Source organism: Mastigoproctus giganteus, chromosome 6 (genome assembly GCF_048544385.1).
Source record: "Mastigoproctus giganteus isolate SK-2022 chromosome 6, ASM4854438v1, whole genome shotgun sequence".
Lineage (NCBI taxonomy): Eukaryota > Metazoa > Arthropoda > Arachnida > Uropygi > Thelyphonidae > Mastigoproctus > Mastigoproctus giganteus.
In genome coordinates, this window is record NC_143580.1 from 69,229,429 (window position 1) to 69,255,355 (window position 25,927).

Here is a 25,927-nt window from a genome sequence, read left to right on the forward strand (position 1 = left end):
TGTGTCTTCTGTCACTAGATGTCATCAGGCCCTAAAGAGTAGCCGAGGTACTTTATTCTTGTATTTATATAGTATCCGCTGTGAGGCGAGTAAAGACCTCTATCCACCTCGGCGTTCAGATGTTTACCTGCACAAACCATTCAGCAAAGTAGCGTACAAAAGCAGGTAATGGAACTTCGCAGGTAGTGTAGGCTTGTCCGTCTTTGCTGTTCACCTTTAATAGCGGGGAACTAGGAGAGAAATCCATTATCCAAGCAACGGCACGATCAATGGGGTCCCTTAATGTACTCCGGGCCATGAAGTAACGCGCGCGCTTGTTTGCAGGAGCCCCCATTAGTCCTTAAGAGTATAATGGATCCATTAAAGGCTTTAATGGAAATCTAAGGACGGCATCCCCCTTCGTATATTCACTTCCCCCTATTGGTGATAGTTGAAGCAAGCACGCTGGCTTCCCCCTTTCTGTTCACCCTCCTTTCCATATGCAACTTGTGGCAGACGACAAGGCCGCAGTTGAAGGTAAACAGAGACGTGGTTGAGGGGGGAATAAGGGCTACTTGTCGACGACTGTTTCCCCTTCTAGATATCACGTGTAGGAGCAAATGGAAAGTTCTCATGAAGGTAGCTAACTTATATCGCGTGTTTTCCCAAGAGTGTGCACGTTACTGTGTCACGCACAACATCCCGATCTCCACTGCTAGATTTTAAATGAAATATTAGCACTACAGGTTGTGCGTCTGCTGAATTTTGCAGACGGGAAGGGAGGGAGGCTACTTGTAAAGTCTAAGCTATCGGCACGAACGCACACCGTGCAGGTAGTCTACGTCGACTGGTTGCAATGATGAAGGACATCCGGGAGACGTCTGGAACATTATTGCCTCAACGATCACATTTATCAGAGATGCTAGTTGATGTGTTCGCTGATCCAATGTCTGCTTCGTTTGACTCATGTTTTTTTTTTTTTTTCTTTTTAGTGTTAGTAAATATACTGTCAACAAGATGTCTAATAAAATTTTGCTAAAAGTATCTTTTGGTCAATGCACAGAGTTTGGCTGAATTTAATATATTGTCATTATGGATCTATGTTTGATTTCTGAATGGTTTCTGTAATTTGGAAATGTAGCAATCTAGTTTCTTATAAACAATATAATTAGGCAAGACATATATACTAGTTCGCAGGACGTTTATTACAGTGTTCTGTATTCCTGAAAGAGCGTGAGTAATCGCTGAATTATGCACTTGCCATAAAGATTGTAGCTAAATGTTAAACATTACGTGGTCTTTTCTTTTTTCTTTTACTTCAAACCGTACATTACCGTTAAAGAAACAAGGTAAAAATAGGCCTAAATACCAATCAGGAAATCCATTTAGACAAAGTCGTGTTTCCTTTGCCAAGCTACAGATAAATGCCAACAGTACATGGAAAGTCAATTTTCTAATCGGTTTACATTAGAGAGAGCGAGAGAGAGAGAAAACGAAAAGGAAAATAAAAAAAAAAGGTCGTTTAGTAGTTAGGAAAATATATTTTTAACCACCACTGGAAACAGAATGCTCTAGAAATGCATTACACGTAGCGCCCTCTATAATTAAAAATACTGGAGCGCCCCCTTACGCCAAATAACGGAAGGAACTGCTATAAAAAAAAAACAAAAAAAAAACGTATTCTTCATTTTAAGAATATTAGATTAAATTTCCGCTTTACTCTTTTATTACTATTTTATTATAATATTAAACTTTATAGTTTTGTTCGCCTCCTAGAGAAGTATTCAGGAACTTTCGTTCGATGCTTTGCTTATCACCCAATACGCATTTCCATTAGACCCATGAATATTCATTAGTGATGATATATCTATCTACCAGCTTGCTCCACATCCTGGTACAGTGGTGTAGACTTCCACGTAATATCCTTTCAGATGTGAAATTTATGTCCTTATAAATCATGGTTAACGAAATCAGACGCTCAAACAATCTTCCAAACTTATCACCGATGTCAATGGAGAATAGGACTTTGTCGAACATCATCTGCGCAGCCGTAGACAAGCGAAACATCAGCCTTTGTTTGAACAGTCAGTAATCTAATCGATGTGTGCAATATGTAGGGAGCCAAATTGCAGTTAAACAGTGATGACTACAAGCGTATGCACATGTTCGTTGGGATGGGTTCCCATGGAAACCGAACACGCTAAAATAATGTCGTGAATTTGGAACGTTGTAATACTATTTCTCTCTATCTCTCATCTGTCTGACTTTTTCTATGGATTTTTACACAGTGATAAAGTAGAAGGGGTTTTCACCAGCTTTCGCATATTAAACACCTTAATAACATAGCAGAGATCAGAAAAACAAAGGTGAATTATCCCTCGGTTACTTTAGCACCAAATTAATCTGTTAGCCAACCTTTTCTTTTGTTCGTTTTCACTTTGTGCCTTCTTTGTGCTCTCTGTTCCTTCAAATATGTAGATTTACAGATTATTTTCCATTCTTTTCTCTGAATATCAAAAATTCACAGTTTCTTTCTCTCTCTTTCTACCAGTAGGTTGCTTCTTCCAGCTATTCGGTTTTAGTGTTTATTCCTCCCTCTTTCACGTTGTTTCTATTAAAAAAAATCGGTTGATTTTTGTAATTGACCAGTTTTTATACGTCATCTTTTCTCTCTTTTCTTGTCCTTATCCTTTTTCTTCTTGCTTTTGTCGTTCCTTAGTTTTTCTTTATGTCCCCTGTGAATTTTTATTCTTTCTTACCATTTTTCTTTCTCTCCTTTCTTTTTAATCTGTTTCTTTCCTTTGTTTCCCTTCTTATTCTTTATTTCTTTCTTTAAATTGTCTTCCTGTTTCTTTCTTATCTATTTTCCCCTCTTCTATTTCCGCCTTCTCTCTTTCTCACTATTTTCTCCGTCCTTGTTCTGTCTTTTTTGCTTATTCTCTTCTGCTCTCTTTCTTCTCTCTTTCGTTGCCTTATTATTTTTTCTCCCCATATTTTTCTTCGCTGGTCGTTCTTTTTGTTTCTCTTTATATCACTTTCTCTTTTTCAATTCTTTATTTATGTCGTTCCCTCTCATTCTTATCCTTTTTCTCTTGCCTTTCTCTCTCCTTACTCTTTCTCTCCTCTTCATTTTACCGTTTTCTTCTTTTTCTCCCTTTGTTTCTTTCTTATTCTCTCTTTCTATCCCTCTCGATGGACCAACCAGTCATTGAAATTTGCATAACTGTTTTAAGAGCGAAATCAGTGTGGACCTGTGGATCTCAGTATGGGTTGTCGATGGTCCATAAATTTATGGATAATCCCTAAAAGAAAGAGCTAAAATTGAACGTGCCCGTAAAAATAAAGTAATAAGAAACTTTACTGCAAATGGAATCTTTCTTTAAATGTATTAAACGAAAAATGAGCAATATGATAAACACGCACTATGTATTTGTTCACACTCCAATACTTTTACAGCATATACTGCGCATGACTAAACAAATCAACTTCAGTAGCTACCGGAAGGCTATAAAAATTGCGGGGGCCCGTTATCCACAGGTGATTGTAGCCTTTTAAATGGGCTCTTGAATATTACAGAGGATATTCGGCATTGTAGACCTCCGCATCCCCCCTATTTCTCAATTATTCCCTGGCTTCTTATTGAGTCAAGCGTGCTTTTTTTGGTCATGCACACTGCTTCTAAATCTCGTTAAATATTTGGAATGCCAAACTTAAAAAATAAATCCTTACAATAATAGATACAGAAACAACCCGAATTAAAAAATAAATAAATAAATGAAATCAGGACCGTTCTCATTCCCATAATCATTGAAACCATCGGCTTAGAAAAGGAATAAAAATAATCTAAGAATGCTTTTACTTCCATTACTCTATCGACAAAATACAATCAATGTCTTTTTCTTGTTAAATCCATCGCTGAGAGAATTTATATTTTAAACTGATGTAAACCATTGAATTGTTCGCAGTGACAATACCAGTTATCGCCTTCAACTGCTCCTCTTTCTCCTGTTGCAGCCAAACTTGATAGGATACCGATGCGAGCGAAAAAAAAAAAAAAAAAAAAACACGATTTAATTTTCAGTGAGAATAGTAATAGGATCATTACTAGTCGCTATCGGCTTCACAGCTGCAGCACTGCAATCCTTAGATGGTACAAAAAACATTAGGAAACACATATGGATTATTTCTTTTGTTACAGAACACACAAATGCGCCGGTGATATTAGAAAGGGATTATTTGTAAGATGTGCACTGCACGGACAGATAAATGTTGTTAGAATAATGAATGACACAGTAGTCAAACTATAATTGAATGTGGGAGCTGTATATTTAGATGGCTGCAAAAGGTTATAAATTCAACGTAATCGCAGCATAACAGAAAACAGACGTGATTTTTCTGCTAAATGTAACCTTACGCGCAGCCAACGGTAATTATAAATAAAGATAACAACGTATTTCTTTGCCAGAGTGGAATGTTTTGAGTGGTTGGGGTCCAAAATCGGTTTCCTTTATAATAGTTTGTTAGTGGTGTTTGTTATGCATGAAAAATTCCATATCCTCTTGCACCTTCTATAATATTGCGATTTTTCTCATCTCCCCGGACGTAATACCTTGGTGCGAAATTGTACTTTAGCCGTGTGGAAATAACAAAATGTTGGAACATTCACACAGATCCTTTTTTTCTCATTTAAATCTGTTCATTCTACCGCGAACTGTTGTGAAGGGAAATTCAAATATAGTCCAAATATTTGGCATATTGCCAAGATTGAAGTGTATCTCATTATGCTCGTTGCAAGTGTTGGATTTGCTTTGAACTTTTTCCCCCCTCCCCCCTTTCTTCTTTCATATGGTTATCGCTGTACCACGACGCTTCTATTTTTATACGTTGCGAAAAGGTCCTAAAAATCTAGAGTAAGATCACTTTAAGATTATTATTAAATATCAGAATCTGAGTTCGGTGTTGTTATTATTTAAAGATGTGTACGAAAATCTCTTGAGGTTGTTCAAACTTCAAGACCTCCCTAGAGAAACGTCAGATATCGTAACGGAAAAATGTATTGGTGCAACGGGATGCATAAATAAAGCTGCGTGGCTGATATCGTTTAAAAAATTGTATAATAAAAAATACAAAATACTGAGCTGTATTTGTTTGCGTGTGTTTTTCTCCTCCTTATTTGATTATAGTAAAAGCAATAGTATGTCTCATTTTGGTAAACAAAGTTGTAAATATGTGACATAGTTATTCTTTTTTGTTTTTGCGAATATTAGAAAGGACAGCAATATCAGAACTTGCGCGAGCATTAGAAATACTCTGGGCCTTAATACATATACACACAATATAATCTTCATGTCTGTTTTTTTTTTAAAAACAAAATAAAAAAAGGTTGGATCCTTTAAGATAATCATAGTGGTTACAGTGCAATCATATTTTCTTAAGTTTCTTAGTAAACGAATCCATATTTATTTAAACACCACTTTTTGTTGTAATGTACAATGTATAACATTGGACTGTAGACGATTTTATAGCTTTTGTTTAATGATTAAATTTATTAAGATGTTACAAGTGCTTTCTGAAAATCGTTTACCGTTTTTAAAATAAAAAATTCTGTAATTATTGCCTCATGTGTTTTAAAAATTAATTTTATCATAACAGTTTTGTCAAAAAAGAATTTTTCGCATATTAAATACCTTTATTGTTTTTTATAAGGTAAATGAGTTAACTCGAAACTGCACTCAAGCTTGCAATTTGGATTAGAAATTTACCGTGAGTTAGTTTTTATATATTCATTGAAGCCAGCAGTACTCGATCAAACAGTTGTGAAAAAAACTCACCTTTTGGGATAATACAGTGCTTGTAATCGTTGTTCATCTACCCCGAGATGGATAAGGACTGAATCTGAATCTGAGTTAGTCGGTCTCAGGCGACGGTAGCATGGTTTTTTCTCCCGGAAACTCTGGGTTTTTTTCTTTCCACAAACAGAAAATCGACCTCAGAACACATGTGATTTACAGACAATATAGCCTTGGTCGCTGATGTATGGACATGTGTATATGTAAGGGCGGCATCTAGAACGTTTGTTCAACTCCGCGCCTCATATCTCTGTGAAGAACAGTATCACTACAAATGGGCCAGATATGTGTGTGACGTAGTTTGTGTGTGTGTTCTGGCCTCTTGGCTACCCAGACGCATCAGTCACCTGGACAGATGATTCTGGGTACTCGTCCACACCACGGGAAGGTGGGCCAGTCCCAGCAAAACACGTACTGTCTCAAGAGAGACTCTGACCCACCTATTGTTGCCAGAAGGTGGCCCATTCCAGAGGGAGGAGGAAAAGAAAGGGGAGCGCAAAAGAGATAAAAAGGAAGGAGGAAAAAAAACACAACCACCCGTGGTACAGTTAGGTAAAAAAAAAGTAAATAAAACAAAATAAATTAATAAAAAAAAACTAAGAAATGAAATAAAGAAATAACAATGAAATAAATTGGCTTCACTTAGAGTGGGAACTCAAGGCAGAGCGCGTGAAGAACAAATAAAATAAATAAGAAAAATAATAATTTAATAAAATAAATAATAAAATGTAAAATTAAAGAAAAAATGAAATAAATAAATGAAATGAAATGAAATGAAAATAAATGAATAAATAAACTAGCTGCACTAGAGTGGGAACTCCAGACAGTACGTGGAAAAATTTTGCATCCTTCAAAAGATTTAGAAAGCCAGCTGTGAAGGACCATGTTCCACACAAAGGGCCCTAGGACAGAACCTTGTGGGCACCTCCGAAAGGTTGGTCTAGTTATCTGCAGAAGATTGGATTTAACCACGACAGTGCGCTCTGTGAAATAGTTCTGGAAGAGTTTGTAGAGATGGAAGGTACAGTTAGCTAGGCGGAGGCATGCCAATGCACTGTCCCACCAGACAGTGTCGAAGGCACCTTCAAAATCCACCAAGATGGCCAGTTCAAATTTAGATGTGGAGTTTTCAATATGGAGGACGAAGTCCAACAGCGCCTCTTCTGTAGATTGCCCTGGTGTGAAGCCATACTGTGCTGGGGAGAATAGGTTCTGTTCCTGGAACAGTTGTGTGATTCGGAGAGCCATGAGCCTTTCTAGAACTTTGCCTAGATTTGCTATGAGTGTAATTGGTCTAAGGGAGCGCGGATCTCCTGGGGGTTTGCCAGGCTTCCTAATTAGTCGCAGCAGGGCCTTTTCCACGCCTCGAGCCCGTGCCCACCAGATGCGGAAAGGTCAGGGAATGACCACCGCATATCCCCGGAGCAATATGGCCTTAGTTGCTAATGCTTCTAAAAAAACGAAACCTTTTACACGCCTTGGGAAAAACTCCCTCAAGTAGGCATTTGTTGTAGAGCAGTTGGAGATATAAGGGTCTAAGCTTGAACAAACGAAGGACAAAGACGTACTCAATGAGGTTCATTCCTGGACATTTGTGAGAATTAATCCTGTTGAGGACTGCTGTGAGCTATTTCATTGTAAAGGGATTGGTTTCGTCCTCAGAAGCATAGGTTTCATTAGCTAATCGTATTACTATGTGCTCAGGTAGATCGTCTGCTGGATTATCTTCAGGAAAGTTTGTCAAGTGTGGAGTTGATGGAGTCGGTCCAGATAGAGGTCTCTGTGTTCCCAGTGGTTACAGTGCCAAAGATAGATCGGGCCTGAAAGTCTTTTCCCTCGCTATTTTGTATAGAAGTCACCAGGAGTTGGAGTTCCTTGAGTCTCGGACAAACTCCGACCAGGTTATTTTCTTCTGGGCGGCAATGGCTTTGGTGTATTCGTTCTTTTTAGCCATATAATTGCTGTGGACTCTAGCTACTTCACAAGGAGGCCAGTCGCGATGGCGTTGATAAAGTCGAGGGCGCGATGGACCGCTCTGTGGAGTGCAGTAAGCTCTTGACACCACCAAGAGCAGGCAGTGGACGGATAGATCTTTTCCTGGCCGACCTGTTGGAGGCCTTCAACAACACTTGCTGCATAAAGTCTGCTATTTCAGTGGCTATGTAGGAGTTCAGGTGGTTCGATTCACGTGTAGTAAAGTCTTTGACTACAGAGTCATCAAACGAGGACCAGTCAATGTTTTTGAAGGAGAACCGCACTAATGCAGTTGGTCTGGGCATCCTGGATGTGTTAGTTGCGTTTAGGGTTAGATCGAATGTGATAACTCTATGGTCGCTAAAGGTCCAATCTCGTATAGTCTTCCAGTCATTGACAATATGGGCCTAAATTGCTGGTGGTGACCGCTGGTGTTCGCTGATGTCTAAAACCTACAACAACAACAATATCGTCTCAGTTGCTGAGGTGTCAGCACCCCACAACAGCAGCCAAGATTTCAAAGCAGTACTCAAGCAGTGCAACCATGGCAATGACAACTTGTGAGCAAGCACCTCATCATGATAGAACAAGATGTGTTTGCTGAGTTTTCCTCAGCATTTGCAAATTCGATCAGCATCTCAGAAAATAAAATCGATTCCATCATCTTACTAGCGACTTGGCTTTCTTTGGAGGGACAGAAGTGCTGTGTTTCCACTGTTTGGACTGCTCCTTTCTCTCTGGCTGAAAGTGATAGACCGACATCTCATCTGTGGTCATAAACATTGCAAGGAAATTTGCTGGATCTGCTTGAAAACGATTCAAACGTTCACTTGATAACTCTTGTACGTCTATTTACGGCTTATTCTTTTCCCATTATTATATATATTTTTTAAAATGAAGTTTGATTTTCTTACTTCTTCCTGGTTAAATAATGCACATTGTCTTGTGACGAATATACAATCATATGAATTAATTTTAGTTTTCATAATTGAATGCAGGTATTGTTTATTTGAAAAGTGTTAATGAAGTTGAATGCTCCACCATGCTTTAGTCTAACTCGATACTGAAATGGTTTTAGAAGCAGTGATATACATTATTTGCATAAAATTTTTGCCAACTCGTCAAGAGAAGATTAGGTGAAATTTGCAGAAGTTAAGGGAATCATAAAACAAGACAGAAGAAAAACAGGTGGTAGCAATACTTTTTGGTGCTTTTACTGAATTTAAGAATCCTGGACTGTCTACACTGTTCTCCTTTTATTATTTATGACGGGTTTTGGAAATATACTAGTAGAAGGGTTATTGATTAATCTCGGAGACGAAGGAAATTGCTAATTCCAGGTAAACGATTGCTGTTTTTTTGTTGTTCTGTATTAAGTGCGATTGATTAAGGCCTCTTGCAAGCATCATCTTCGCATGATGAAGTGTAAATACGACGGGTGGAAACAAAGGTAGTATGGGAGAAATCAACTGTCAGAAGCAGAGAATTTTGAACTCTCTCTCCTCAGAGGAGTGTTTGTTTGGGTGCTAAGTTAGTTACCTTTATTCATGGTTTTTTACAATAATAGCAACTCCATCAACTTGGACCAAGGAGCTTGGGTAAACTCCTTGGTCAGCACAGCTGCTGCGATCGCTGTGTTTTCACACTGTGTGTAAAACGCATGGGTTCAAATCCATGCTCAGAGAGGAAGTTTCACGCGCTTGTTTTATATCGCGGCCGAGCTAGTCGGTCTCGGGCTGGAGGTCCTTTTCTAGTTGAAGTTTTGTTTTTTTATCCATTAAAACAGAAAAACTGACCATAGAATACAGACATGACCAGCGTTTCATGGTCTTAGTCATCTTATAAAAAAAATAAACCAAAATCAACCTAGTATAGCATACTGCTGGCTGTGTTGGAAGGTTGAAGTTATATTCCCCAATTTCTACGCAAATTCTGGCCCAAATTTCTATTCTCACTCCAAAATTATTGTTGGATTTATTGCGTATTTTTTTTAAAGAACCTTTAAGATTGTCCTTATTTAACATTATACTTTGTTGTAATCAAATTTATCAAAATATGTTAATGAAACACATGTACGAGCGATTATTGGAAAATATATTATCAGATTAATTCTGCATTGCATATAGTTCACTCTATTATCTTATGGATTCATTAACATTAATTAAGACGAAAGCTAAATTGTTTTCTGTACAGTGGCAGCGTATTTTCAGACAGGTAGTATTGCTGTGTAGGTTCAAGTAATTATACACGGTCTAACTTTTATAAGAATTATTTCTTAATTCCGTAGAGAAAATATAGAGGTTGGATTATCATTTAAGAATTTCCGAGCATCCAAGATAGTGGAAGAGTTAGAGGGATGGCAGATAAATTTGGTTAGCTGGTTTGTGTGAAATATTAATGAACAATAAGTTGTGACATTTTATTCAAAAGAAATGTATTAAGATCACAACAGAAGTATATGCTCTCAACACTTGTTTTCGTGACGCTCTGAAAAAAAATATTTAATTATTTATTCAGTAGATAAAATTAGAAATCAGTGCAATTAGTTCTGTATGAAGTAGTTAGTAAGTTTTGATTTAGTTACTTGAAACACGTTAATATATGAAATGCTATGAGTGTTGATCAAAGTGGAAACCGAATTGGTGTGCTGTTCCGATTTCGTTTCTGAAATAGTTTATGTAAGAATCAAGGAAATGTATTCCTTGATTGGAAGTGGAATCAAGGAAGTGGAAACAGTCTTTTCGGTAAATCTTTATCTCAAAGTTAAAGAGCCGATTCAGCTCAGTAAACTTACTGCAGAACCTGCTATTCAAGAGATTATGCTTAAGTGATAAAGAGCCTCGCTCAGCAATAATTAGAAAGGAATGAAGGGACCCAAGTAGTACAAGGTTCCCATAGAAAAGAATTTACCTTTAGTTATACAGTAAATAAACCACTCCTAGTTGCTACACAAAGAAAGACACATGAATGGCATTGCGCACAATCAAAACAAGATGAAGCAGGTGACTCTTGATTTATGCTTTGATGCAAATTACGAAGCATAGAAAATGGAACCTTCTTGAAAGTTAGGTTTTAGGTACAACTTGTGGCATTTGTGTAAACTGAATGAAGAGAGCTCATCGTCCAATCGGGTCTGTTCCATTCTGTTCGCCAAAGGAATAAAAAGGCAGGTTTTCCACCGGGAAATCCTGATTTTCATCCGTAAGCCGACAACTGCCCCAGAGCTTGGCACTCGTATATAACAACACTCTGCATTAAACAGAACGGCTTAATTCTAATCCGTATTGGCAGGCGCGTGTTTATTTGCACCATATGGGAAAAGACCTGGGTCCGCGTCCTGTCTGAATGGGAGAAGCTTTCACTGACACTTTTTTTTTAATGCGACTGTCAAGTTGAACGTCCAGCAGGTATGCAGAAGATTACATAGAATAGTTAAAAACTTAATTAAAATAATAATAAAACAATTTTTAAATTTTTAAAGGGTAATAAGAGGCTGGAGAGTCGAAGATGATTAACTTTCATTAAGTTGAAGTTTCGACCTCAGAAATAAAATCATATCTAAGACAGTTGGATCTGCATAAATTAAGAAAAAATCGCGTTAGTTGCTAAGTTGGATTGATAAGTGGCAGGAAGAAGTGACCACTCATTGGCCTAGTGACCACTCACTAGGCCTTCTTGTATTAGTACTTAATGGGAAGCTAAGCGAGTGACTTTGAGCCGCCTGTTGTTTTACTACACTGGTGCGCAAAACTTCAGGACCAACACTATTTCTAAAGGTTACAACCACAAAATCTTTACTTAAGGTACTCTTTACTGTTGAGAGTAGATTCAGTCTCAGCAGCGATTCTGAACGTCAGCTAATCTGGCGAGAGGTTGGCACATGGTATCAACTGCAAACATCACTGAAAGGGATCGATATGGCGATCGAGGTTTTCTCGTCTGGGGAGCCGTTATCTTGGATGGACGTACACAACTCCAGATACTGGGAGGCGGTACTCTGTAACCGGTGCACACTACTGTACTGAGGTAATCCTTCCCCATGTGCGTCTGTTCCGAGGTGCCATTGGCTCCGAGTTCGTCTTTATGGATGATAATGCCACACCTCCATCGCACTGCAGCTGTTGATATGCTTTTGGAAAGTGAATACATTGTTCGTATGGATTGGCCTGCCCATTTCAACGATCTAAATCCCATCGAATACATATGGGACGCTCTGGGGAGACGCCTAGCGGCACATACACACCCACCAGAAAATGTTCGCCAGCTGAAGATGGCGCTGGCAGTGTAATGGACGATGTTACCACAAGAACTTATCAAAAACATTGTTCTAAGTATGGACAGGCGGTGCAAAGCCTTCATCGACATTAGGGGTGGCCATATCTCCTATTAAGGACCACCCCTTCCCTTTGTTCCATCTTTGGCAGTGATGCATCTGTATCATGGCAGCCAGTGCTTTTTTGCCATTTTTGAATAAAGTCCCTCTGTACGGATTTGTTTCCGTCATCATTTCTGTACCCACGTGGTTCCTTTGGTATGCTTTTCCCATATCCAGGCCACTCCTGTGAAAACCTGACTGGTCCTTAAATTTGGCACACTAGTGTACTTCGGTATACGTGGCCTTTGAGCGTGGCGTAAAACCAGGACATTGGACTGTTATTTTTCCAAGTCTGCTATCAACTGTACGTCCTGTTCCCCCGAACTGAAAATAGGCAAATTCCAGCTAAACATCGGAACGTTGATACTTCAAATACAGACTCGGATTCGAATTGTACCCTTCATCTTAATGAATAAGAAGGCGCTGGTGAAATTGCAGCACGTCAAAGTAGCAATTTACCCAAACTGAACTAAACTATCTGGTCTTCTACAGTGATCTACTGAAGAGTTAAACACAGCTATTAGGCTCCTAGGTTAAATGAACTTGAACTGGATTCTTACTTTGCTTAGCATAGATACTGGGAAAAATATCTTATTCGCTTCTACTCCAAAGAGGAGATTTATTTTGTGTTATGCACTGATGTAAATAGTTTTATTAATCTACTGGGTATTAATTACCATTGAAACGGAAATTCTACATTAATAAAGCTCGATGATCAGTTTAAACGGAGTTCTGTACAATGGGAATATGCCACCCTCGATTTCGGTCTCCAGCTTCATACACTTAAAGGAAATCTAAAATTATTGACAGAAAAGGTAAAATATTGTGATCATTGACGATTACATTGTAGCGATTTTAAAGTACTGACAATACTTCTTGGACAACAGTCGGGTTAGTTACAAGTAACACCCTTGCTTTTTGTGAATTCCATTCTAACTTCTAGAATCGTTAAATTCATTCCAAAAGAAGATATCGTAGTAAGTACCGACACAGTACTTCGAAGCTTCTTTAAAAAGTTTAAAACTAAGTAAACAGCAAATATACTGCCACGTTACCTTGCATAGTGACATTTCCTAAGAATAAACAAACCACTCTTTTTGATTTGTTGCCCTTCAGTTTAATAATTTAACTTTTGAAAAAGCAAGCAGACACTTTGACATACTTTTCCATCCATTGATTCGAATGATGTGGAGTTCATATACAATTTCATTGAGAAATCGATTTCTTGCAGCCCTCCAGCTGAACCTTCTTCAATGTCCATTTAATCTCCTGTAATCTCACATATGGCAATTCACATTTAAGTAATTCACCGAATACCACACTTAAAGACCATAAATAAATGTTCTTTATGCTCTCCGACATCTCTATGGAGACGTAATGCTTTTGTTATCAATGTTCTTTTACCTCATTTTCGTGGCATTCATCACAGGAAATCTTAACGTTGATGGCTCAATATTAGAAGTGGACAAATTATGGCCGGCCATGTGCTACTGTGGTAATGGGCAACGGTGCTGTCTCTGAGGTATACCTAAGTCATATATTCATTGCTCTTGATGGGTGAGGTAGATCTATTTATGGCCATGTAGGAGAGCCCTGGATTATGTTGGTTTGTCTTGATGGTAGACTCGAAGTAATGGCCAATATTCCTTGATTCTTTTGTCTACGTAGTGAATATCTGATAGCTTGGTTTTCTGATAAAAAAAAAACTGAATTATATCATATTAGAAACTATTTTGAGCATAGTTTTCAGTAACTTCAATTCCCACTCTGTATTATTTGTTGAATTCACAGATCTGTTTGTTATTATCCGTCCTACCGCGCAATTTAAGTCTTACGTGGAATATTTGACGTTCCCAACATTGCCTAAAACACCGAAATTGGAAGAAGTGGAAGTTTTCCAATAAAACAGTCTCTTCAAATATCTTTGGTAACGATCACATGAAGTAGTTAATGAAGTGTAAAGGACACACTAATAATACACTGCTAATGAGGTTATGTCTTCGCTTTAATTACTATCTTATTTATTTTTGTATTGTTCTAATTAACAAAATACAATATCGAATACCTTTCTTCATTTCGGTGGTGGACGTTGAAGCTTTCCTTAATTAAGTGAATAGAAAATTAAGAAAGAAATCATAACTCCATTTTAACATCATTAATGCAAGTTGTCGATACCAGCCACAAAAAAAGCAGTTCCTGCATTTTGGTTAATGTCCACGTTTCCTCCCCTCTTTCCAGTTTCTCTTTCCCCCTATCTAAGTAGACACTCCGGCGTGAACCATGAAGCATGGATTGGCTAAGATAATAAATAAAAGTGGGTTAAATTGATTGAATTGCGTAGCAACATTTCTGTATTGTGTATTGCAGACCACTGAAACAAATGTTGATAGATTCTTCGAGGGCTGTTGTCCTGGTTGGATTAATGATTCAATAAATGCTTACTGGCTAATTCAATTATTATTTAGATAAACACTAGAAAATGTAAACTAATAAGTATTTTAAAAAAAATTCATGGCTTAACTTTTATGATAAAAGCTTGACAAAAATTATTTTATATTTTTTATCTAAAAAAAATCTTTTAATAAACAAATTGAGGTTCAGAGAGAACAAATTGAGGTTCAGAGAGAACATGAATAGACACATTAAATGTATAAGTAGATCTGACACAGGTACGCACTTGTCTGATGGAGTGTGGACAAAACCTTGTCGGTTATTACAGCTTTGTTTACTACAACCAAACAATCTTGTACTTGAAGATTTCCCTCCAATTCAAAATGGACTTACTTTTGTGATGAGTTCTCTAGCTAGCCCAGTGGTTAAGAAACTGGATTCTAGTCCCATCTGCCCTCGTGGGGTAGCACAGTTGGTAGGATCGCCGTCATCGCCACATCAGGTGGTGGAAAAGACCTCAGTTCGAGTCCCGTCGATGATGGGAGGAATTTTTATGGTCCTTTTTTGATAACATAGCTGAGATAGTCGGTTTTCGGCGAGGGTAGCATGGTCTTTTCTTCCGGAAACTCTGGTGCCAGAAAACAGAAAATCGACCACAGAACACACTAGGGCAATATGGCCTTATTTGTTGAGGCTCCTAAAACCTTGCTACAACAACTTGTCCCATCTAAGGCGCAAGATACATGGTTTTCATTCTGGACACTCAAGTTTCTTATTCGGCAAAATAGAAAGCCTACCTTTTGTAATAAAGAGATAAATAAATAACACGGTTTATAGACATTATTCTCTATATTCTGTGGAAAACATTGGAATCCTGCTTTTTTCAAATGTAAAGTAGAATGCAGTACCTTATACGCACCAAACTTAAATTTAATAGCCAGCGTTGTTCTTCACATATTAATAAGCATCCCTGATTTTAATTTTCATTTACGTACTATGGCTAACTTTCAGTCACACGTTACGTCTATCTTAAGATTTATAAACCGATAGTACACCAAGTACATCGAACCATCTCATCCAGTATCTTCTCAGTATATCAAATTACGAGGACTTCAAAAACGGAACTCTCTAACAGCTTCTTTCTAAAACACAGAAACAAAAGTATAACTAACAATTGATTTCTTAGACTTATTAAATAAATCTTCGAATTGTTTCGTACAGTATTTATGAAGTTACAAATCCTCGAAGTCACGGGGGCATTAAGGCACTCGGAAAAATGAATTCTTTGCCTAACAAAAGAAAGAAGCCCAGCTCCTACGAAGCTGTGCAATCACACAAGAAAGTCTAATGACAGAGACCAGTGTATTCCTTCCGATTTCTATATACGTATCTGCCTTTTTTTCCCCCCACTTATTTTAAATCCTTCCAATACTGTTGATTTTTTATTAACTACACTCCTCTGCCTCTCTGTATTTTTTATATAATTCCTCGACAAACTTAGAGAAGTTTGAATAATGTCGTTTTCTATCTCAAGGCATGTTCCATTTTTTGTCTCATTTCTCCATCCCCTTCGTACGTTCTCTCTCAGCTGTCTGCTATTTCCTGTTCCCTACTCCCCTTCGTTCCTTCTCCAACCCCGTATTCGGCAACAAACGCAAGCAGAAGTTCTGACTTATAAGCAACTTATGGACCGATAGATATCGATCGACCTACGGGGAAAAATGCTTTTTGGGAAAGCCCCGAAGTGGCAAGAAGGAAAAAAATTAGGTTACACTGGAGCTGTCGAGCAGCTCTTGTTGTCAGCAAGAAGTCCTTTTCATTGCTCGTGCGACTCATTCATCCACGAATCGTTCTCTTTATGACATTCTATGAAGTACTGGATTATTGTGGGGGGAGTTTTTTTTTCTTTCTGTTTTCTTCACTCTCTCTCCTTCTCCCTAGGCCTCTCATTGTCTCTTCTGCATTTAAGATTACGAAATTCATTTCGTTATCGTGTCCGCTCGCTAACGTACAAAGACGGGACGCACTTTCGCCTTGTTTTATCAGGGAACTTGATGAATACTGGATTTTTTTTTCTCTTCCCCATCGCTGAGTACGATACAGTAAAAATGAAATTTTCTATGTTCACAACTGATGTCAAGACTTGGTTTGTTGGTAGAAATTTGTGTCTGACATTGTATTATTATGTTAAATAGGGCATTTGCAATTCAAAAAAGGCATAATCAGCGAATATGTTTTGTAAAGGAGAGACACTAGTCCTCTGGCGATCCGCTAGAGGAAGATGGAAGATGCTAACGCAGAATGTCGAATGAAACTCTGCAGAAATTATAATGGAGTCGCTGAATTTACTCGATCAAGAAACTTTATCCCAGTAATTTGCAGTGATAAGGCCCACGCGCGTGTTAAGATACGGAAGCCTTCATTATGCAGAAGAATTAGACTAGAATTAGAAAGCATCTCGAGTTAATACGAGAGAGGATACATGGGGATTTTGTGGTACAGTCTAAATGAAAATAGAAGTGAATTAACTTTCAGTTATGCGCATTATTTATTACAGCGGTTTTCTTCTGATTAAGATTTCTAAAGCATGTTCTTAACAGTGATAACTAAAAGTTAAGACCAGTGTATATTCTCTAGGATATGTTGTCAGACGGTTAGTATTTTAACAACTTACTTACAGTGTATATAAATCAGAAAAAAACGGAGTTAGAGTATTACGGCGAGAAGAAAAAAAATCAAGACGACGTAGAATGAGGGTTAATTATACAGCTTGATAGAAAGAGGAATGTTGTGGTTAAAGCTGCCATCTGAAGTGAAGAGGACACGTAGGTCTTTATAACTGGTAACCCTAGAAATAAAGTTACTATTGATAGAGTAGTTCTGGTAAAGATGTCAAGCGGGAAGATCTGATAAAGTCATCACGTAACATCTTGAAGTGCTGAGAGATAGGTTATTATTGCAGACCCGGCGATAAAAAAGATAAAGATCAGCTTGCAGTAAAAGTCCATCATCATTTAAGTCATTAACCGTCCCATAAAATTTAATGTTGTCTGCAAACGCCAAGAATTTTTATCCAGTGCTATTAAAGATCAAGGATAAAGCATTGATATATAATTTAAACAAGGTGGAACCTAGGGAAGACCCCTGAGGAACTCCTGCATTTAATTTTAAAAATAGGAGATGTAGTATTGTGGATTCAGACTTTGTAATGGTGCTGTGAACTGCGAAGCCATCCAAGAACCATAAACATCGATTTCTGTCATGGGCTATCGAGGTCAATGGAACGAGATGGATCCGTGCATAGAATATTCACAGATGGGTCAGCATCCAATTCTAAGGAGGTAAAATGCCAATTAGAATAAATCAGAAGTAACCGAACGATCCAGGGCAGATTGGGGCATTATTATGTTTGTAGTTAAGCGAGTGAGTTTATTGCAAACTATCAAAAATCTTAAGTAAAAACAATAAGGTAATGAGATGTAATTTTGAATAGCATTTTTATATATACATTCTTATATAAGAGCAATATAAAAATCCATGCATTAGTGCAGAGTGGTATGGCCATGGCAAGAGAAGAATTAACAAATTATAAAAGAGATGGACTCAGATTTATTAAAGAAATGTGTTTCACGCCTATGGATTTCGGGCAGCGACTAAGTTTAATTGGTGTTAAAAAAACTCCATGTGAGTACTCAGACCTGTTGAAGTTGGAATGATTCGGTCCCAAGCCCTTCATAAGTAGGTTACGACGTTCGCTTGGAGAGTTTCCTTACTAAAATTGGCTTATTCACTACATTTATGGATTTCATAATGAATCTTATCTGCAGGCTAAGAAGTGGATTAATTAATGAGTCTTTAGTTGTGCTGTCGGTATGGAATCCAGGACCACATAGGTTTGTTGCTAGGTTGTGTGATCTGTATCTTCTATTTTATGAAATAATTATTTAAAACTTAAATATCATCTATATTCTAATGTCAAAGTCTAATGTAAAATCTCAGATTCCTTGCCATGTTCTTACCATAATGTATTAAACTTGCATACTTTTAAACCGAATATTTTTGAAGATGGATGTTTGCCAAAGTCGGGATTTCATCACCGATGAAATATCGACTTAGGCAAAATTTAAATTATGATTTATACTTATTATTGACAAGCGTCGAAATAATACTAAAAAAATAGGTTATACTTGATACTTCCTATGAGTAAACCTAGAGAAGAAAGATCCTTTTCAGTAATAAAAAAAAATAATAAAACTATTGTCGCATTAAAATGTCCCGATGTCGTTTAAATAGCCGATTTACAAATATAAATAAATAAATGAAATTATATTTATTTAAATATAAATAAATAATTATCAGCTACTCCACAGGTATGTATTTACATGTAAAAATGCATTTCAAACGTCATAAATTGACAAAAACACTTCCGCTATGTTTTGAACAATTATTCCTATAAAATATAATTCATCATCATCAATCCAACGTAATTACCACTTTAAGTTATTCTTTCGAATGCTGACTATCTTTGTATAATTATGTTTATTAAAAATAATTACTCTATGTCCAATGACAATGCTTTCTCTTAATTACAGTAATTATAATAATATTTTAATATTAGTAATGAATTTAGGAACTCAGTTTAGTTCTATGAGATTCCAATATCTGATCGTTGTCATAGTAACAACAGAAAGAATCCCAAGTCATTTAGCGCCATCTGTAGGTACTGTTTGTTTAATATTGTGTATAAATTTGATTAAAATAATGGTATTTATACCGTTAATTAACAACGCTGGAACAATGAACTAAATGAAGTCCTGTAAAAAAAAAAAAAAAAGCATTCTATGATCCTTCTTATCCTTCTCCACTTTTGAACGACTTAAGCTGATATTTCAGATTACGAAGAAAATAATATTTTTTTTCTTGGTGATCTTACCGTTTAAGTAAAGTATTCTTGAAGTTATTACAGTGACGTGAATCTGCTGAGAAATGCGTCTGATGTTAGTATATTATTCTGCAGCTTGCGTGTTATGTATGAGCTCAACTGTTTTTCGGAATGAAAATCTCAAGTTTTTAGGTTGTGAAACTATGCGATCATTGGCCGAGGCCCATAAAGCGTCCTTGATGGTGACAAAAGTTCTAAAAGGATTTGGATAATGTCTAGACGGGTTTCGAACCCTAGTTTTTAACACATTGTGTGGAAGAGCAGCGGTTCTGTTAAATTGAATACAATTATCACCAGGACTATGAGTAGAATTACCAGTCTGTGGGTAAGGTCAGACAGCAGATTGATCCGTTTGGAAATATCTCAACCAATGCTTGAATATCTCAAGGTTCTGTTTCTGGAATATCTCACCGTTCTGGGTCCTTGAATATCTCAAGATTTTGTTCTTTAGGCGCAGTATTCTGATACTTCACACTTCATAGAAAATTGTACTTTCTTTGAAATCTGAAATATCTGCTTAAGTGTATTCAATTCACACATTTTGTTTTTGGTAAAAACAAATCAACTTATTTTATGCGACTATTGTTAAGCAGTTTTAACGAAACAAAGTTGGATTTTTGTTAAATCGATCTGATACTACTTAAAATATTGTGATTTCGTAGAACACCTAAATCCACTTTGTTCGACCATGCGTTAAATTTTTCTCTCTCACGTGCGTAATCTCGTTCAAGAGCTGCTTTGTCAACTGGGGCAAATTTGGTCTGTCAGTGGACTACATAAAGAAAGAGAAAGTGTGAAGACAGAATGAAAAAAAAAAAAAAAGGTCTCCTAAAAAAGAAACACGCCTAAGTAGAGCACATCTGTTTCACATCTCGAGAAGATCCAGGGGATGGTGCTAATGATCAGGAAACGGCACAGAACAGCTGTTTCCAAAATGACGTGTAGCGACAGCAAGTCGTAAAAATTAGAACTTTATCCTCTGGTTGTGCTTTGAACTCGTCCGATAGGGATTTGTACTCATTTAATCGATCCGTAGGTCTTTGCGATAAAAGTGTCAAACAGCGAATCGTTTGGCCCACAAGAGTTCGCTAATTGGTGTTGTTTTAACGACTATAACAGATACGTAGATGGATGGACCGGTTTTTTTGCCCACCGCGAAAGCAAACATTCTCATTATAAATGGCCGTAAAATCACTGGCGTAAAAGTTCTGATTTTATGATATTGTGTATGCAGAAAATAGATATTAAAATATTCTTTATTGCAGTGATATTAATACACTTTGCCCTTCAAGGACTGATCGTCCAAAAGTTTCACACAAGATGGGCAATAGAAAGTAGGTTCTCGCCTGACAAGTTAACATCACCTAGATATTGGGCTACATTGTTTCAGCCGCTAGTTAATAATGGTAATGAGATTTTATGATATTAAATTTCTACTTTAAATTCGAACGCTTTGAGGATTGCCGTTCGAGCATCGTGAAGACCGTTGAAAGCAGTTCTGTTAACCAATGCAAAATAGAATTGTACTGGCACTTTTTTAAAAAACACATTTCGGCCAACGCTGCCAGGAGGACTCTTTCCAGGAGCTTAATTTATTAGATGATGTGCAAGCTGATCTGTAATGAAAGATCACAGTCAAAATTTTTCGGTGCAAATAACAGAACGTTTGTTCCATTGATTCGGTACTCCGAATTTGACTTTGAAGAATGGAATCACATATATGACGCAGCGGTTTCAGTATAAATGCACTTTACCATATGACTATAAAGTTGAATACTTTATCAAAACTTGATGTTCTAAATGGATGGAGTACATGGCATCAATTAATTACTATCTGTTCATGTGAACGAAATAATTGTTGGACGAAAAGAGCGATCGATTTTCTGGGAGATAACTACACACAACCTTTGTCCGAGACCATGAACTCAGCGACATTGGGAAAAAGCCCATAAAATTCCTCGCGTCATTGACGGGATTCAAAATCGAGCCTTTTCCATTCGGTGTGAATTATAACCTGTGTGATTATAACCACTGTAGTATCGTCAGGGCTAGTCGGTCATGACGAATCGATCAGAAGCTAAATCGAAGTCAGAATCAATAATTTCGAAGTTATTTCTTGCATCCAACTGCTTATGAATAATGACCATGTGGACATGTGTTTTTGTAAAGGGCGGCTCCTAGAACTTCAGTTCATCTCCTCCTCGTATCTCTGTGAAGAACAGTACCACTGTAGGAGGGCCAGAATTGTGAGTAGTGTAGATTTGTGTGTATTCTGTTGTTGTATCTGGCCATTTGGCTACCCAGAAGCATCAATCACTTGGAGAGATGATTCTGAATACTCGTCCACACCACAGGAAGGTGGGCTAGTCCCAATAGCTCGCGCTGTCTCAATTCGAGACAGTTACCCACCTAATGTTGCCAAAAGGTGAACCATATTCCTCTGGGGGTCCACTCCAGAGGGGGGGGGGGAGAGAGAGAGAGAGAGAGAGAGAGAGAGAGAGAGAGAGAGAGAGAGAGAGAGAGAGAGAGAGGTTCCGGTGGTGTATTAAAAAAAAGAGAAAAAGAAAGAAAGAAGAGGCTTCCGGTGGCTGTGGTCGTCCGAAGGTTTATTGGGTTCCGGAAAGTGTCCTTCCTCCAAGCATTTGTTAAATAACTGTAATAGAATTTCAGGTTTAAGTTTTGTAGCCTCCACAATAAAATATATTCTCAAATATATCCATGCCCGGACATTTTCTTATATTGATCTGCTTTACAACTGTCTCTAACTCTGCAGCAGTAAATGGTTCCGAATAAGAATTTAATATGTACAAGGAGTTTGTAGAGCGAATATCTCTATGAATTTCAGTATCATAGCCCAAGCCAGCAATCGGAAACAAGTCGTCAAGTGTAACACTTACAGACTCAGACCAGTTTTTAGTCTCGGCTCCATTATGTACAGTAGATTCTATTAACATTCTCAACGGACTGATGCATTCTTCCCTATATTCAATAATCGAGTAGACTTCATGGTATCGTTATATCTTTTAGTTAAAAGCAGTCTGACTCTTTCTCACTTTTCATTTTTGGTTCGGAGGGTCTTTCTACTGTAAATATTGTTGCAAAGTACCTATTTAGCTCGTCTGCCGGATATCCTTGGCTTTCCTGTGATTGATTTTCTTCGATCAAGTAAGCAGTCTATCTCAAATCAAACACAAGTACTGTTGTCTTGAAACCTGCATAAACAAATAATATATTGAAAAACCAGGTACGAGATCCACTAATCTCTCTTCAATGTCTTCATACAAGGGTTTCAGTGAAGACCTGATGTGAAGACTGCTAGATAATGAATTGTACAAAGTGGAAAAGAAAATAAATTGTCACTCTAAAATACTTGATCTAGACGTTTGCATATATGCATTTTTAATAAACACTCCAAGCAAATGGTATTAGAACCTATAGTACTTAGTACAGTGTTTGGGTTGAAGTTTGAGAAGACAGAAGAGACTTGTTGTCATTAGATTTGAATTTCAATAGATTGTAGATATCAGGAAATACGTGGGAAGGAAATTTGTTCCCGAAAAAAGATGTTGAAGGGATAAATAAGGAAGAAGAAAAGTTGGATCGGTGAATTTCATATTACTCGTTGAAGCTCACATTCGAACTGCTTTGGAAGAGAGAGAAAGTGGTGTGGGGATTACAGAAGCCAGTTTAGAAGAATAGTACCCATAAAAAATATATATAGAAAAGGCACGCAGCAAAAACAGAACCTTTGTAAGACAGGAAAGCGTCTCATTAATTAAACCGACTACTTTCTTTTGAATAGAATCTGGAAGCCTGAGAAATATTTCGGGTGCACCACCCCAGATTTGCCAACAACATTCCATAGTAGAGTGGATATGATTTTGTACATATAGAGTAGTTGTTTAAAAGAAACTTAACTCCGAGATGGAAAAAACTCAGTTTTTTTAGAAACAGAAGAGGTAATATTTGTGATGCTCTTTGACCCATTGGAGAATTACCTGTAGATCAGCATTTAAGGAATATTGGAGACTTTTAATCTATTTGTTCAGGGCAAGGATTCTCAAACTGGAAGGTATGATGCAATGATTAGTAAAACTACTGATAGCATTTCGAGTGAGTAGAAGAAGGTCATTAATGTACAAGAGGAAAAGGTGTGGGAAGAAGAACTGAAAATTTGGGTAATACCTTCATTAGTGAAGAAGTTAGAATACAGACACCCAATCGCAAAGTGTTGTTGGTCATCTATAAGATGGAGGCTTGTTTAAAAGACTTTTATACCAAATACAATCAAAAGCCTTAGAAATGTCAACAGCAACTACTTGAGTTCCACCAAACGTTTCCACCGAATTTGTCCATAAATATCCTTCTACATAGATAAGAAGACGTTTGTCATGTTATCAAGACACAAGGCTAATGTTATGCTAACTGAGATGGGTTCATTAAAGGCATGCGTATATAATTTCGTATTAAAAAGTTTCATAGTTTGCTCCATAGTATGAGGGGGTATAAAAAATTTAGTACCATGACCTAGATAAAATATCAGTAGGAGGATGCCGTTTCTAATATAAGTCGTTTACATATTCAACAACTACCCTGTGAAATTTCATTCCCTTAGGTGATCGTACACCAGAGGTAGAGACAGGAATCTGTGGAAGAAGAATGGTTGACAAAGTGGAGTATCGAGCAGTGATCAAGTTCTTGCATTTGTAGGGTGAGAAAGCTTAGGAAATTGACAAAGAAATGAAAGCTGTGTATGGCAGAATTGTTCATCCCATGACACTAAAAAAGTGGAAACGGGAGTTCCAGTGTGGTCGTACAAGTGTCTTTTACAAGCCAAGAGAAGGAAGGCCATCAACATCCACAGGCAGTGAGACGATTGCAAAGGTTGAGCAGTTGATGCTGAGTGACAGATGTATGACAATTCAGTTAATCGACAATGTAGTGGGATTTAGTTATGGGTCTGCCCACAGCATTTTGCATGACCAAAGTATTAAAATAACTATTATTTTTAGGCCACCCGAATAATTGAATTCATCTGCCGTGCTGTGTGTCTTATGTCTGGTAATTGCGTGGGTTCTATGGTCAATTTGTCTGTTTTGCTGGACGAAAAACCCAGGGGGGGGGGAGAAACCTGGCTGTCTACGCCTGGGACTGATTAACTCAGGCACGGAGTGAAAAAGCCCATTAAAGTTTCTCGCATCATCGACGGGATTCGAACCGAGACCTTTTCCACCCGGTGTGGGGGGGGACAGTGACGTTACCACTGTGCTACACGCGCAGTCATTTTACATGACCATCTGCACATGTCTAAGGTCTTCGCACGATGGGTTCCAAGGTTGCTGACGCCTTTGCAGAAGCAATGTCGAATAAAATGTTCTCGCCTACAGTTGCATTTGTGTAATGCGGACGTTGAGAACTTTTTTGATCGGTTGGGGACAAATGAATGCTGAGTGGACCAGTATGATTCGGAGACTAAAGACATGTCAAAGCAGTGGAAGCACGCCTCCTCCCCACCTCCCAAAAAGGCAAAGACCACTCCATCTGCGAAGTAGGTGATGTTGTCCGTGTTTTGGGACAAAAAAGGGGTTATCCTGACAGAAAACCTACTACATGGTTCCATACTTACCGGAGAATACTACAGAAATCTTTTGAAAAAGTTACGCGATGCTTTGAAGGTGAAAAGGCGTGGAATGTTAACCAAAGACGTCCGTCTGCTGTCAGATAATGCACCGGCTCACACGGTCGTTGCCCCTACCAACTCTGTTGCCCAGTGCAGCTTCGAACTTCTGCAGCACCCTCCCTTGTTCTCTGACCTAGCAACGTCAGACTTTTTCTTGTTTAGAGAAATGAAGAAACCATTGCGTGGATGCCACTTTTATTCGTATTAACAAGTCATCAATGAAGTGGAATCGTGGTTTCAGACTAGAATTGCGGACTTCTGTGATCAAGGCGTTAAACAATTGATCCATAGATGCGAGAAATGTGTTACTGTACGTGGAGAATACATAGAAAAGGATTAAAGTTCCTGTGAAGTTTAACCTTTCTAGGGCTATTATTTTTAGGCAAGAGCACGAACTCTTTTATGCCCCCTCTTATGGTCTAAGATGCTGGTGCTCCATAAAATCAATAACAATAAGAGTACTTCACTGGATTGGTAGAAGACTTTAGGACCTTCCTAAGGAAGGACCTGAAGCACTGATTCTTAGGTCCTTCCTAATAATCAGTGCTTTTAACTGTAATACACCTACGTTGTTCCAGGAGGGAATATTACGATGCAGCTTAGGTTAATCTAGGCTATATAACCTTTTACTTGTCTATATTTATTCAATTGATCAACTGGAGACCAAGAAGGCAACATATTTTCTTTTTGATACAAGTATTTTCTTAATACATATTAACAGATGTAGTGTTTCACAT